This window comes from Physeter macrocephalus, chromosome 8 (genome assembly GCF_002837175.3).
Source record: "Physeter macrocephalus isolate SW-GA chromosome 8, ASM283717v5, whole genome shotgun sequence".
NCBI classification, from domain to species: Eukaryota; Metazoa; Chordata; class Mammalia; order Artiodactyla; family Physeteridae; genus Physeter; species Physeter macrocephalus.
The window spans coordinates 52,365,091-52,381,337 of record NC_041221.1 but is presented as its reverse complement, the minus strand read 5'-3'; the positions used below and the strand labels follow the sequence as shown (position 1 = coordinate 52,381,337).

The 16,247-nt window shown below is 42.9% G+C and overlaps 1 protein-coding gene and 1 non-coding gene across 2 annotated transcripts in view; both read right to left on the bottom strand.

Moving 5' to 3' along the window:
- Positions 1-16,247, bottom strand: part of NIM1K (NIM1 serine/threonine protein kinase) — a 70,117-nt gene that overhangs the window by 31,934 nt on the left and 21,936 nt on the right. The window contains exon 2 of the mRNA XM_007120278.4: positions 12,296-12,415. The gene's annotated coding sequence lies outside the window, so the exon portion shown is untranslated. The remainder of the gene's footprint in view (positions 1-12,295; positions 12,416-16,247) is intronic.
- TRNAR-CCG (transfer RNA arginine (anticodon CCG)) lies at positions 8,909-8,981 on the bottom strand. Its single transcript has one exon. It is a non-coding gene; the product is annotated as a tRNA-Arg (tRNA).

Below are 16,247 nucleotides of genomic sequence, written 5' to 3'. Positions count from 1 at the left end.
ACCGGGAGAGGCCACAACAGTGAGAGGCCCGCGTACCACAAAAAAAAAAAAAAAAAAAAAAAAAAAAAATTATTTGCACCATATTAGCTTTTGGACCTAGCTTTTTATTCCTCAGCATATTTGTCAGGATCCCCATGGGAGGGGAGTTGGGGGTGGTGGCAGCTGGGAAACTTTGAAGCAAATGGAAAATGAATGTGAACTGGTTCTGCCCTAGTGATGAACAGCAGCGTGGCTCCTGACACGCCCTCTTGCCCCACTTGATCTCACAAGCTACTTTCCCAGCCAAGAGGCTGGGGTCTCCCCATTCCGTTTACACTCACATCCATGGCCAGTCCACCCAGGCTGATGGGCTTACATCAGCTCTTCCCTCACTGAGCTCTACCTCACTTGAGGTTCTCTTGACGGTCAAGGTCACAGACGCAAATGCCCAGGAGGGCCATGCAGGTGTTCAATGGGGCTTAGTGGAGCCCCCATGCCCAGCGTGACGAGGCAGCCCAGGCTCAGCAACAGCCTGGGTAGCCATGCTGGAAGGCAGGCTTACTTTTTCCAAGCCTTTTAATTCTTTAAAGGCAACTGGAAATCAATAAATTTTTGGTCAACTCTCTCAATTTTTAAATGGTGGCTTAAATATTTTAAAAACACTGTGTGGCCTAGTGAAACTGAACCTTCAGGCCAGATTTGGCCGTCAGGTTGCTAATTTGCCAATTCTGCTCTAGGTTTTATAGGAACATCATCAGAAAAACAGGGGATAGCAGTCCATAGGTCCATAGTCAAATGCATCTGGGAATAGTACATATTACACCCTTCTTAGATATTTGTATTAGTGGTACCTCATGATCTTCTGGTGTTTAGAACACACACACAAATAAAATCTGTTTTTTGTTTGTTTGTTTAATTCAGTGTTCTCCAAGTTTATTTGACCATCGAATTCATTCTTCTTTTTTTTCCTAATAAATTTCTTTCTTTCTTCATTTTTTGGCTGCGTTGGTTTTTTCATTGCTGGGCGTGGGCTTTCTCTAGTTGTGGTGAGTAGGGGGCTACTCTTCTTTGCGGTGCACGGGCTTCTCATTGCATTGGCTTCTCTTGTTGCGGAGCACGGGCTCTAGGCTTGCGGGCTTCAGTAGCTGTGGCTCGCAGGCTCTAGAGTGCAGGCTCAGTAGTTGTGGCGCACAGGCTTAGTCGCTCCACTGCATGTGGGATCTTCCCAGATCAGGGCTCGAACCTGTGTCCCCTGCATTGGCAGGCAGATTCTTAACCACTGTGCCACTAGGGAAGTCCCACCATCGAATTCATTCTTACAAATCTTTTTCTGGCATTTTCCTACAACTCTGACTTCAGAGTTAGATAAAGCTATAAAATCCTCAATTAACTGTCAGTTAAATAGCTGTAAGAATTTGGGTCCCAAAAGGAAGATTATGAAAACAATTCAGTATAGAGTGAATCAGAAAACAGAGTAGTGGAGTTTAATCCACAAATGTAGCCAGCTGGGTGGGAAGGGCCCACCTCTGTGAGGTCTAGGATGACATAGTAGTTTCTTAGTGATTAAGGTTTTTTTTGTTTGTTTTTTGTTCTTTTGCCACACCACATGGCTTGCAGGATCTCAGTTCCTAGACCAGGGATTAAACCAGGATCTCAGTTCCCCAACCAGGGATTGAACCCGGACCAGGCCAGGGCAGTGAAAGCCTGTAATCCTAACCACTAGGCTGCCAGGGAACTCCCTTCAATTAAGTATCTTTTAACCTTGGGAAGATTTAGCAGCAAAACCAGAAATGTTTAAGAGACTCAAATCCCATATTATTATTTTTTTTTTCTTTATTTTTTTTTTTTGCGGTACGCGGGCCTCTCACTGTCGTGGCCTCCCACGTTGCGGAGCACAGGCTCCGGACGCGCAGGCTCAGCGGCCATGGCTCATGGGCCCAGCCGCTCCGCGGCATGTGGGATCTTCCCGGACTGGGGCACGAACCCACGTCCCCTGCACCAGCAGGCGGACTCCCAACCACTGCACCACCAGGGAAGCCCTTTTAATATTTTTGTTTTGATGAACCTGTACGAAACTGGTATTTTATTTACTTGTAATGTGAAGAAAATTGGCATAATAAAGTAACAAAATAGTTTTGTGACTCTAAAATGAAGAATTGAATAATTGACTTTGGTGGTTTCATATTGAAATTTTACTGTTTGTAAGTAGCATTGGAACATATTTAAGAGAACTTAAGGTTTACCCAGTTTGTATGCTTATCATTATAAGAATTATTAGTATTCTGAAAGTTATTTTTGCTAATCAAATAAAGTACTTTGAAAGGAAATGAAATAGATTAAATTATAAAGGCAGTTTAAAATGCTAAAAAAGGTTTAATTAGGTTTTTAATAGGATAAACATTAATCTTTAAAAATGACTGTTAGATAAAATAATATGTCTGGAATTTGTTTCAAAATAAAGAGTGGAGAAAATGAAGGGAATTTAAATGAAACAAGACTGACCCATGAATTGATCATTTTTGAAGCTGGGTGATGAGCACATGGAGGTTTATAATGTTCTTTGCACCATTTTTGTATCTGTATTAAATTTTTCTATAATGCAATTTTAAAACTTGTTAAAATCTACTAGCTCAAAAAATATAATATTTGTAATTTTATAATGCTAGGTATTTTACAACAGACAACAGTGAAATGGATGAAGAAGTGAATGAATGGATGACCTGACAACCCTGTGAGGTAAGGTACTGTCACTTCCTTTTCACAGATTAAAACGAAAAACAAAACTAAGGCCAAATGAAATTAAGAAAGTTGCCCTTAATGTCTTGACTGTTAGCTCCAAGAGTGTGGAGATTGTGTATTTCAGTTAACCTTACAACATGTGAAACCAGGAATTTCAAACACATGAGGAAGAGAATGGGGTCAAGTTCCAGAAGCAACATGGCAGAAACTCAGGCCCTTCCCCGTAAAGGTATGAATCTCAGTTATAATTCATTTCCAAAACACAGATCTTCGCAGCTCTTCTGAGGGAGCATGGTTGCCTCCATACAAATAAGGAATGGCATTAAGGTACAGAATGAAACCATGGGCTGAATCACAAGCAGGTGGCCCTGAGCAGAAAAACAAAATGTATTCTACATTTCCTCAGGAATAACTAATTTAGGAAACACAGTACAGGAACACTCATGCCTATTTGCAGCTCATGGTTTATTTTTAAGGGATTAAAAATATTTGCAAGTCAAAGCAGACACTGCTCTTTTGCTGCCTTATAACTTTCTTCAACTCTAATGTAGTGTGTTCACTAAGAAGCAGGAACAACGTTTGAGGGATGGCCATAGGGGGTGTTAGAAAAAACATTTTTTTCTGTTTGAGCAGAACTCAAGAAAGTCTATCATGGCAGGGGGGCTGGAGTGCTACGGTCATGGAGGAGAACAGCATTTCAGAATAAAACCTCTTACTTTCACCATCATAAAAAATTCATCATAAAAAATTCAAATTTCAAGTAAAATTTGAAACCTTTACTAAGATCCTCCCATCCATCATAAGTGATCCCTTTACATGCTATAAGAAACACATCTGAGGATTCTTAAATAGTTACCCAGCAGTGGAGGTAAGTGAGGGGTGCTGGTGGCAGGGGACAAGGGGATGAATTCCAAAGCATTTGTAGGAAAAAAAAGGCCTCCTGAAGTCCAAGAGTCACATTGACCCCTTCTGGACCTTTGCAGTCTTCACACAAGTGAGGTGAGTAAAAACCCATAAGCCTGCATGAACCTGCTGAAATAGGATAGTCGAATTCCCTTTTCCCCTCACAAACAATTTAGAAAGCCAGATTTGAAGGTTTCTAATAGAGGTATTAGGAGACAACCTAGGAAAGGAGAAAGGGCAAAGGGCATCAAAGGAGTAGGTGTTGACATGGGGGTGGGGCTGAACTCAGGACAGTTTGACTCACAATTTTATCTCCATGATTCCCCCCATATAACACCTACTACTAGCTATCCTTTCTCAAGTGCCTACTATGTGCCAGGAACCAAATTTTTAAAATCCTTCTGACAACCCTTCCAGCCAGGCCTAGAAAATCTGTGTCTCTAGTGGTTCCTGCTTAGTACCACAGTTTTGCCTTTTCCTCTCTAAGTTTTCCCCAACCTGTGGAGATGGCTCCTTTCCCATTTCCTTCTAGAAGCAAACTTTAAGTACTCCTGACCACACTGCCACTATCCTGTGGCACCTGAGATCTGTATCAACAATCTGGTCCTTGACTTCACATTTCTTCCATTTCATTTGTGTGAACCAAGCCTCCTCGCAGCTCTCCTCAAGAGCGGGGTCCACGTGCAGGGGTTACGTCCATTCCCTTAGATTCCCCATCACCTAGGACACTGCTGCTCACACTGGGCTTGACGACTCACATGATGGCTTTATCTCCACCTGGTTTTCTCTGGAGGGGAAATGGCTTGTACTTTGGGTAGTAATCTCTCATATTTACTCTGAAGTAGGAAAACCAAGCTTCTGATTTTCTTCTCCAGACTTGCTCTGACACATTGGTGACTGGCAACACATCCTTCTAGCTGAAGCCGAAAACCTGGACTCCTCTTTTTATCTTATATCTCGTGTTCAATCCGTCAGCAGATCTCATTGGCTCTATTTTCAAAATATATCCAGAACACAATCCCTTTATCCCATTATTACCCAAACCACAGTCATCCCCGTATTACCACTGAGTCCAAGCCACCAACAGTTTTTGACCGGATTATAGTTACAGTCTCTGCAGCTGGTCTCAGAGCTTCTGTTTTATCTGGCACCCACCAGCCAGGTAAGATAGAAGCTCTGAGACCAGCTCAGACATCGTCTGTTTCAAACAGAGCATCCAGGAAGATCCTTCTAAAAGACGTCAGATCATGTCACTTCTCTACTCAAAACCCTTGGATGGCTTCCCTTCTCACTCAGAGTAAAAGCTAAGACCCTTAAAATGGCCTTCACGTCTCTGCCCAATGTGGTCCCCTTCTTCTTTGATGCCATCTCTTCCAATCTCTACCTCACTCACTCCACCCAGCTACACTGGTCTCCTCACTCTTACTGGAGGGCACCAGGCCTACTCCTCTGCAAATACCTACTGATCCCTTAAGGATCATTTTAGGTGTTACCTCTTTCAGGTAGCTTGTGTACCTACACACCTAAACCAGGTGGAGTTCTCTTTTGTACTTCCAAACATCTGTGGCCAGCACTGTGATTTTCTCCACCTCTTTGTACTATTATGACTTCTATGTTGACTGTCTCTCTCATAAATCAGATTGTAAGCTCCTTCAGGGTAGTGATCATATTTGACTTATATGGACTATATTCATAAGAGCTACAGTAATTGAGACAGTGTGTTAAGGATAGACCAAAAAAATCAAAAGAGAGTCCAGGAATTGACCCATATATACAGTCAACTGATTTTCCACCAAGGCGCCAAGCCAATTCAGTGGGGTAAGGCAAGTCTTTTTTAACAAATGGTGCTGGATCTACTGGATGTCTGTGTAAATAAAAGTTGAACCTTGACCTTTATCCTACACCATGCACAGAAATTAATCTGAGATATGTCATTGACTTAAACATAAAATCTAACACCATAAAGCTTCTAGAAGTATATCTCCAGGACTTTGAAGTAGGGCAAGTTTTTTGGACTGGATACAAAAAGCACAAACAGTAAGAGGGAAAAAAATTTCGATAAGCTTGACTTCATCAGCATTTAAAATTTACGGGTATCAAAAGATACCATTAAGAAAACCAGCAGACTAGAAGATCACAGACTAGATTATATATCCAGGACTCTAAACAGTATTTGGCACACAATAAGAGCTCAATTAAATATTTGTTGAGCAAATGTATAAAAGACCTGGCTCTTTTCCACCAGAATACATGGATATTCTAGCGGGTACAGCCAGCTGAGGTGTCAATATCCTACGACTATTGAGTGGGCAGTGCTAGTTAGAGGGGAAATCTATCTTAGAGGAGGAAGAAAAGTTATCAAGATTCACTAGGAGAACTGAAATGTGTCGTCAGCAAATTTAGGAGAATGTGTGCAGGGCACCAGGACCTGTAGAAAATCAGACAAAATAAGGTGTGAATAACAGTAGAACACTCACATAAGGAAATTAGCTAAAAACAGAGGAAGAATTTCACCAAATGGAGCAGAAAGCATATGCCTCATTCTTAGTTGCCTAGGTAATGCTAATGATTTTATAATGAGAAACACAGATGCTGTAATTAGCAAATAAAGCTGAAGCTACAAGTGATCTACCGTAGATCTTAAGAGCATTGAGAGTTCTACCACAGGCAAATGGTGAGGTCAGGAAGGGAAAATTTTTAGTCAGGTAAAAAAGGGCAAAATTGATCCTGCACAGAGACTGCTTCTGGACATGGCATAGACCCAGGCTGACTGTACATCCTGGTTCGCTTAATACTGTCCATGCGTTTCCCAATGTGATTAATATTACCTCCTTTTTTTATTCTCAAAAGTGTCATTGTTTGGATGATATATAATGTGATCATTTTACTTAAATTTGTTATTTCTTTCTCTTACTTTGGATAGTTAATGAGGATAAATAATTGTGTAGCTGCATATCCACTGTGTTATTTGTTTTACTTGATAGCATCCCTCCCTGGAAGGCACCTCAGGCCAAATAAGAGCGAATGCTCACTTTCCTGACGACCAGTGTAAGACTGTGTTGACAAATGTATAACCTGATGTTTAGATTGCTTCCCTGCTCCTTGCTGTAACCAGGTGAGTTTGGCAGTAGAAGTCTTCCGTGTAATTATTTTGAATTAACATGGCTCTAGTCTACTCCTAAAACGACTAATTATATCAGTACTTTCTTTTAAAGACATGGAAACCAAGGCATGAAATGATTCGGTTAAATGACTTGCCTGGGATCATTCAGGGTGAAAAATCTAGATAAGACTCCTATTTATGATAAATGTATTTTCAGCTCACCATCACCACCATCATTCATTCATTTAGCAAACATTTATTAAACACCTATTATGTGCCAAAAACCCCCTCTCCACATGATGAGTTTACTAAAGCTCCAACGACCTGGACACTCACTGTGTTTGCATGACTTAAAATAGGTGATTTGGGCTTCCCTGGTGGCGCAGTGGTTGGGAGTCCGCCTGCCGGTGCGGGGCGCGCGGGTTCGTGCCCCGATCCGGGAGGATCCCGCGTGCCGCGGAGCGGCTGGGCCCCTGAGCCGTGGCCGCTGGGCCTGCGCGTCCGGGGCCTGTGCTCCGCGATGGGGGAGGCCACGGCAGTGAGAGGCCCACGTACCACAAAAAAAATAAAAATAAAAAAAATAAAATAGGTGATCTGCTGCTGAGATAAACACATTCGGTACCAATGTCCAGTGTTTGAAGTACGTTCTATGCTTCAACTGAGAAAATCGACTGGAAGGGACCCTGCAGTTCTACAGTAAGACAAATCTTAATTGTACAAGTGAACTTTAAGGGTCCAAGCAATGCAAGTGGGTTATGGAACACTTATGGGGAATAGGGGAGTAGTGGGGGGCGGGGCGGTTCTTGCATTCAGCGATGGAAATAAACATCCAACCTTTCTACTGTATCTTTCTAATCTAAAGATTTTTTTTTAAACCTTAAAAAAGAATCTTTCATGACGCTGCTCTTTTACATGATACAACCAGCTAGGAACAGTCATTAATTAGTGTTTTGAATGGCTCATACATTTACATTAGAAACATCACCTTTGGTGTCTTTGATTCCTGAGTCCATTGATCTGCCATAGCTTTGAAATCTCAGGCAGGAATTCATTCAGATCAACCTAATTTGAAAGAAAAGCAACTGCTTTCCTGCCCTCTGAATTATCCATCCAGGGGGCTCCTCTCTGTTCTGGTAACCTCTGGAGTAAAGCTGGTTTTTCAAAGGTAGAAAACAGCTCTTTACCACAGTAACCACATAACAAAATGAAATAAATATATATAAGAAGAGAATTGTTGCTTCTCATTCGCTCAAGCTGTAAAATAAATAAATACATATATACATAATTGGCTGCTACTAAGGAGAAGCCTAGATAGATATGTAGTATGGAAAATGGGAAGTCTAAAATTTTATTGAAATTTACTGATAATCTCAACTATTCTAGTCTTTGTTTAATAACAATTATTACATCAATAATAATAGCTAGCTCTTACATAATATAATACATACGATGGTGTGGGCACTATTCTAGGTGATTTATGTGTATTAACCATTTAATCCTTACATGAATTCTCGGTTTTACAGAAAGGGAAGTCAGGCGACTCCACCCATCCAGGATTCAAGCCCAGGCAGGGAGGCTCCAGTCTCAGGGCTCATCTTCACCACCACAGCAGGCTATATAGTTATTTCCAGAATGTTTTTACAATACAGTAATTTTTTATGTCTAGGATTTAATTTTTGGCATAAGGAAAGCTGAACACTTTGCTCTATGCAAGCTTTCAGTAAATGTTGTGGGTGAATGAATGAGTATACAAATGTAGAAGATCACAGGTTTTCTCTCAGTTGCCTCCGCCAATCACTAATAATTTTCTTCTTCCCCTTCTCACTGCCCACCCTCCACCCGACCAGCTTGGTTAATGATAAATGTCTTCTGTCTTCCCTCTGCTCAGTCTTAACCAATAGGCTTGCACTTCTCATCCTTCAGTAACTGGACATCCTGCTTAGGACCCCCAAAGGGAGCAGGTGGTCCAGGCAGTCCAGTGGGGATGTGGGACACAAGGTGAGACACCAGGAGAAGCACCAGTTTAGAGCCAGAGGCACTGAGAAGAGACAGAGATTGTGTTCCTTTGGGGAACACAGGGACTTCTTCTTTTTTTAAAAAAAATATTTTATTTATTTATTTATTTGGCTGCACCAGGTCTTAGGTGCAGCAGGCGGGATCTTAGTTGCGGCAAACGGGATCTAGTTCCCTGACCAGGGATTGAACCTGGGCCCCCTGCATTCGGAGCACAGAGTCTTAACCACTGGACCACCAGGGAAGTCCCAACACAGGGACTTCTAAGACTGAAACTCTCTTGCCTCATCCTCCAAGATCTGCACCAGCCATAGGATGCATCATTCATTCATTCAACATTTATTGAGCATCTGCTATATGCCAACACCATGTTAAGCCTCAGACACATATGGCACTGAATGAGAAAGACACTCTCAGTTCTTCTCACTATGATTATTACCTCTCCCGCAATACACACAACTCACGCAACCTTATTCTCTTAATCTTAATCTCTTCCTTACTCATCTCTACATCTTATTGGGACTGTCTCTCTCTGGGACTTCATTGATTGTCTGTATAGAGATCATTATTCATTCATTTATATATTAAATGAGCATCTCCTATGTGACAAACACTGTTCTAGGTGCAGGGGATATGATAATGAAGCAAAGTAGAGAGGATTTCTTCACTCAAGGGGTTTGTAATAATCTTCAAGTCTATCTACACTTGCTAACCTTTCTTCTCTCAGCTTCATTAAAAGACATTAAATCATATAAATGAATAATTATAACAATATGTTGTTTTATTTTTAACATATAAAGATACAATAGTTATAACAATAATAGTACAACAAAGAGGAGGAGGGAATGGAGCTATAAAGGAGTAAAGTTTCTTGATTTCACTAAAATTGAGTTAGTATAAATTTAAACTAGGGGCTTTCCTGGTGGCGCAGTGGTTAAGAATCCGCCTACCAATGCAGGGGACACGGGTTTGAGCCCTGGTCCAGGAAGATCCCACATGCTGCGGAGCCACTAAGCCCGCGCACCGCAACGAACGGTAGCCCCCACTCGCCACAACTAGAGAAACCCCATGCGCAGCAACAAAGACCCAACGCAGCTGAAGATAATAAATAAATAAAATTTAAAAAAAAAATTTAAACTAGGTTCTGGGAGTTCCCTGGTGGTCTAGTGTTAAGACTTGTATCGAGAATCTATAAACAAAATAACTCAATTAAAAATAAAAAGATAACACAAAAAATAACTCAAATAAAAAGACAAATAACCCAATTAAAAATGGGCAAAGGATCTAAATAGACATTTCTCCAAAGAAGATATACAGATGGCCAGTAAAAACATATAAAGATGCTCAACGTCATGAGCCATCAGGGAATGCAAAACCACAATGAGATACCACTTCACACCCACCAGGATGGCTAGAATAAAAAAGACAGGTAATAACAAGCGTTAGAGAGGATGTGGAGGAACTGGAAACTTCATACACTGCTGGTAGGAATGTGAAATGGTGCAGCGCCTTGAAAAACAATCTGTCAGTGTTTAAAACAGTTGAATATAGTTATCTCATAAACTAGCAATTCCTCTCCTAGGTATATACCTTAGAGAAATGAAAACATGTCCACACAAAAACTTACATACAAATGTTCATAGCAGCATAATTCATAATAGCTAAAAAGTAGAAACAACCCAAAGATCCATCAACTGATGAATGGATAAATAAAATGTGGTATATCATACAGTGGATATTATTCATCAATAAAAAGAAATGAAGTACTGACATATGTACAGCAAGGACAAACTTTGAAAACATTCTGCTAGGTGAAAGAAGCAGTCATAAAGGACCGTATATTGTATGATCCCATTTACATGAAGTGTTCAGAATAGGCAAATCTATAGCAACAGAAAGTAGATTAGTGGTTGGCTACGGTTTAGAGGGAGGAGTTGGGAATACTGGCTAAGCAGAGCAACATTTCTTTTTAGGGTGCTGAAAATATTCTAAAACTGATTGTGGTAATGTAAATATGCACAGCTCTGTGAATATACAAAAAGTCATTGAATTGTATACTTTAAATGAGTCAATTGTATGGTATTTGAATTACATCTTAATAAAGCTGTTAAAATTCATTTGAAACAATTAAGGGAATTAAAATGTTACACTAGAAAATATTCACTTAATGCAAACTACCCAGCCCGCTGCCTTCAAATCTTTTTCCTACTTCCTTGACCATATTTTTGGATTAAATACAACCTTCTGATTCCAGACCATTCATGTTCCCTTTCTGCCATTCACATTTCTGCACACATCTTCCATCCCAGCTCACCTTCTGTTTTTGGCTGCACCCCAGAGCACGTGGGACCTTAGTTCCCGGACCTGGGATTGAACCTGCACCCCCTGCAGTGGAAGAGTGCAGAGTCTTAACTACTGGACCACCAGGGAAGTCCCTCCAGCTTGCATTCTTAACAGCTATCTCCCCTTTCACACTTTTATTTAGATCTTGCCTGCTGTTCTTTGCCTACACTGTCCAAAATGGCTAGAACAAAGAATTATAGAATGTTAGAAACGGAGGACACTTCAGTGCTCCTCCCCTCGCAACCTTTCACTTTAGGGCTTAGGAGACAAGGGCCAGAGAGAGATTATATGACTTGTCCCTAGTTCCCAAAATACTTTGCCTTTGGCCCACCTCTTCCAAAAAGCCTTCATTCATTAAGTGAACACTTCCTTATCTTTCTACCCAATCTCTGACACCATTCTTTATTGTACTACTGAACTGTACCAAATGCATTGATCTCAAGATGTCATTCACATTTAAACACAAATTTTGCATCCCAGAGGGAAAAAAGCAGCGCTTTTATCTCCATGGCTACTATATCTGACGTCTCAGCTGCTGTAGCTTTTTCTTCTTCTGTTGTCATGAACAATTTAAAATTCATAGGAGTATGGACACCAAGGGGGGAAAGTGGGGGGGGGATGAACTGGGAGATTGGGATTGACATGTATACACTAATATGTATAAAACAGATAACTAATAAGAACCTGTTGTATAAAAAAAATAAATAAAATTCAATAAAATAAAATAAAATTCATAGGAGGCTGGCCTCAAACCAGCCAGGAGCAAACACAGGGAAAAACCCCCCACCCGGTTTGCATAAAGGACATTCCCTCAACTCACTTCACAGAAAACCATTCCTGAGGTCTTCAGTAAAGAGCAATTTAGCCCATACAAAATACAGCATCTCCACATTTTTAAATGCTCTCGGGAAAGAAAATGGTAATAAAGGGTATTTACATGTCTTTATAGATCGATACCCGTAGGTATACCAGGATGAAAGATTAGTTGTTTTTTTAAATCAAATAAATATTCATCTTGATGGGAAATCGAATATCCTCTAGGGAGGCAGGAAATTCATAAATCATGTAGGTATAAGCAGTCATTCTGGATTTTACATGAAGAGAAAATACATTAATACCAAACTGGCCTTCCATGTGAAGGGAGTAACATAGTAAATAATAACGTAAATCCATTAAAGAACATGAGTCATGAAGTCAAAGATCACGCAGGCCTACCTGGCTTGGAAAAGCAAAATTCACTGCTCTCTAAAAGGAGAGGAAGGGCCCTCCTGTCTGGCTGTGCCTTTGCTGCTCCAGGAACTGCTGAGCACAGGCGTCTGCAGAGAACCTTGGCGACTGAGGAAGAGAAAGACAAATGTAATTAGAGACGCTTTCTTTCCCAGAGCGGGAACAATCTGGGGCTGGTTGAAGAAGAAGTGATTACACAGTGTTGGCGAGGCAGTTTAAGGGGCACCCACCAGGGAGCCAGGAGGCTTCTGGAGCCAGTTCTGAGAATTACATACTGTTCCATGGTGCTTGCTAATTGACCCGGTATTTCAGGCTGAAAGTATTTCCCCAAGGAGGTGAGTCAAAGTAGATAACAAGGATCTCATCTCATGGGGCAGCCCACGAACAGAGCATGAGCTCTAGAGACCAGGTATTATTATTATTCGAATGTATAAAACTGCAAAAAGATCACAGACTGAACACGTGAAGATTCTGAATTATGCATCAAGGAGATTTCTGCTGTGATTCTCAGCCCACACTCCTCCTCCCCCCTGCCCTGTACTACTTTAGTTTGAATTTTATGAATTATTTATCATTGTAAAGATAAGGGGTATGCACGGATCTATGAAATGGGCACATCTCTGAGAGCTTCATGATAACAGTCACTTCATTTAAGTGGCGATCTATGCACACATAAGGAAAGATACCTACAAAGTGCAGGAAAAAGTTCTGGACGCGCAGTACCCGACTGTTGCCAAGGAGGAGGGAAATGAAATAGGGGAGGAGGTGGAGAATTCAAGAAGCTCTTTCACATTTCACCCTGTATACTTCAGTGTGCGCTTTTGTTGTTGTTGCTATTTGGACTATTTACGATTATGACAGCGATTTTCTTGGCTTAAGGACTAAAAATATACGTTTACCTCCACCGATTTCTGGGGAAGGTGGCCTCTCTCTGGTGACTGTGTATGTAAAAGTAACTCATCTCTGATACAATAAACTGGCCTACCCACCTGGCATGGTCTAGTCCAGCATTCCAAAGCTGAGATTTTCAACAGTTGTGAGTTCAGAAGTAGGGTGACTTGGAAAGAAATGAAATCTAGCACTCAGTGTCAAGTGGTTGAAATGGTCACATAATTACCAACTGACTGTAGAATACACCCCCAGGCAGAAGGGGGTGCTCCAATATTGGTGATGAAAACAATACATGGCACTATGGTGCCAGTAGCTGACACCAGGCTTGGAGGAACACGAAGAGGGAGTTAAAGCCCTCATGGAGAATATTCGCTGGTGTGCACTCCGCAGTTGTTTTTGTTTCTCTCAGAGTTAGGGCTTTGGGAATCGCGAAGAAAACAGTGTAATGAACTCTAGTCCCAGGATCATGGGGGGAATTCTCTTCCCAATTGAGTTATGGATATTTCAGAATATTCAGAAACAATCCCAGAGATATATTTAGCTGCTGCCTGGGGCCTTTTGTTCCCAGACAGATTTGGGGGCTGGCGGTGGGTGATGACATGATGCATGTCATTGGGATAAAGCTGTGTCTCCACAGGCTGCATCTTCTCCTTCTGTCACTGAGCCACAGTTCCAGAGTAAGTAAGGGGACCAGGTTACCTTTGCACAGAGGAGCCACCTACAAGGGGAGGATGAGAGATGGGTGAAAGGAATGGGGACCCCTGCTGAGCCCTCCTATCTGAGCCAAGGTTGTGTCAGGAGTCTCATGACAGAGCTGTGCTGAAACGGTGGTCATGTCAGGGGCTGAATCTGGTCCTGAGGATTTTAAAGTCTTTGAGGGATTTATGGGGGGCCCTCGGATGAGGGCATTTTAAAATACCCGTTGGAGCCTGGACTAAGTGCAAAGGATGGAGGCACTCTGCAGAGGTAACAGATGCTGGAAGGGTGCCTGCCTGGGAGGGGCCACGGCCAAATGTCAGCAATGATGTGCAGTAGGAATCCAAAGGCGGGGCACGGCCCTGCCACCCAAGTCAGAGGTCTCGGTGCCGTCCCTGGCTTCTCTCTTCCCCTCACCCATCACTCAGTCCTGTTGATTCTCCCACTTCAAACCACCCCAGTCTTTTTACCCATCATCCTGACCACCGCCTGTACTGGGCAGGCTGGATCCCACAAGACACAGCGATGCACATGCTTTAGGGCACCAGCAGACCAGGGCACCAAAGAGAAGAGGCAATAGAAGTCTTAAAATATCTTGATATTTGACATAATTTTTTCAATGCACCTAAACAATCATCATCAGAAAAATCAGAACTTGGGTTCTATTATTCTTATTTTATGGTTAGCTTTGCTTAAATTTTGAATTGCATGTGGGGGATGATGAAGGCGATGGTCTTGAAAGGTCTCAATCCCATCCAGTACCTAGTTGGCTGAAACAGCCTTCTAGCAGGCTTTTCTACTTCCTGTCTTGCCCAGTTCAACTTTATTCTCCAGGAGACCACCTGCAGGATCTTTCTAAAATGTAGATATTTCTTTCCCACTTAAAATCCTTCATTAAAATGACTGCAGGAGGCCGCTCTCACCTTCTGAGATGGCCCACACTCTGTCTGTGGAGTGCGTTTCTCTCTAAATAAATCCACTTCTTACTTATCACTTTGTGTCTCGCTGAATTCTTTCAGCGATGAGACATCAAGAACCTGAGCTTCCTTAAGTCCTGAGACCAGGAATGGGAGCAGTTGGAGAGCAATTCCAAGCTGCAGCACGTGGGCAGCACCCTGTCCCTGGGCAGCCCGGACGGGGGCCCAGAACGGCGGCCTGAGCCTGCAGGTGTGCCGCCCGGCGCCGTCCCAGCAGTGGAAGTTCTCGCTCGACCCGCAGCAGCAGCTGGGGAGCCGCCCGAGTCCTCCCGCGCCGTCGGGCCCCACGACGAGCACGTTATTGATTCCGCTCCTCAAACTTCCCAGGAAACTATATACCTCAGTACTCCATCACGGTCTGAAGGTCGGAGGACCTCAGCTCCGGGCGGGCGGCCCCGGAGCGGCGAGGACAGGGAGCTTCTCCCTCCCTTCCTCCCCGCGCCCCCACGCCGCCCCTGCCAGCCCAGCGCCACCGCGGATGGATGGTAGGAGCCCCACGCCTGCGGGCGGCAGGACCGGGAGGGAAGGGGCAGCTGCCGCAGCACAGCGAGGGGAGCTCTCCAACCTCCACTTGGATCCACTGCCATCACGTACGGTTTCCACGCAGGTCCCGGTCTCGGCATTTTCCCTGCCCCGCCCTCCTTCCACGTGGAGTACCTGCTCTCTCTGGATACGAACTTTTCTATGGTGGGACACTGAACACAGATAGTTATAAGAAAGGATGTACGGTCAGTTCCTACGGTCTCAGTAGGTCATCCTCATCTTGTAAATTCTCCACAAAGCAGATCACAGCAGTGAGGAGGAGGGGCTGAGCCCTTCGGGGCCAGAGGGAGGAAGTGGCCTCCTAGTGGCTCCTCCCCGGAGCCTTATAGCGCGGTAGGTGCTGCTGTGGTTGCCACCCTGGGGGGCTAGCGCTGCCCTGAGGTCCAGACCCGGGCATCTCGGTTTGGCTTCAGCTGGGAGTCACGTCATGCTTTGTGCTGGAATCCACTTTTCATGCCTTTGGTGTCTGTAAACCCTGGATGGGTTACTTATTTTGACAAATTGCTGCTTCGGGTCTTTGTAAGTTAAATTTCTTTTCTCTAAGGATAAAATGAATAAAAAAGAATCTCCCAGCAAAAAAAAAAAAAAAAAAAAAAAAAAAAAGACTACAGGATAAAATTCAATTTCCATTGCATGGTCTAGAAAGCTCTTCAAGATCTGGCTCTTGATTTTATTTCTAGCTTCATTTCTCATCTCCCCTGGTCCCTCTCATTTGCCCCCTCCATATACCCTGATGGGGTTCAGGACATGCTACCCCAAAATATGGCCCCATAGTATTTTTTTTTTTTTTTTTTTTGTGGTACGCGGGCCTCTCACTGTTGTGGCCTCTCCCG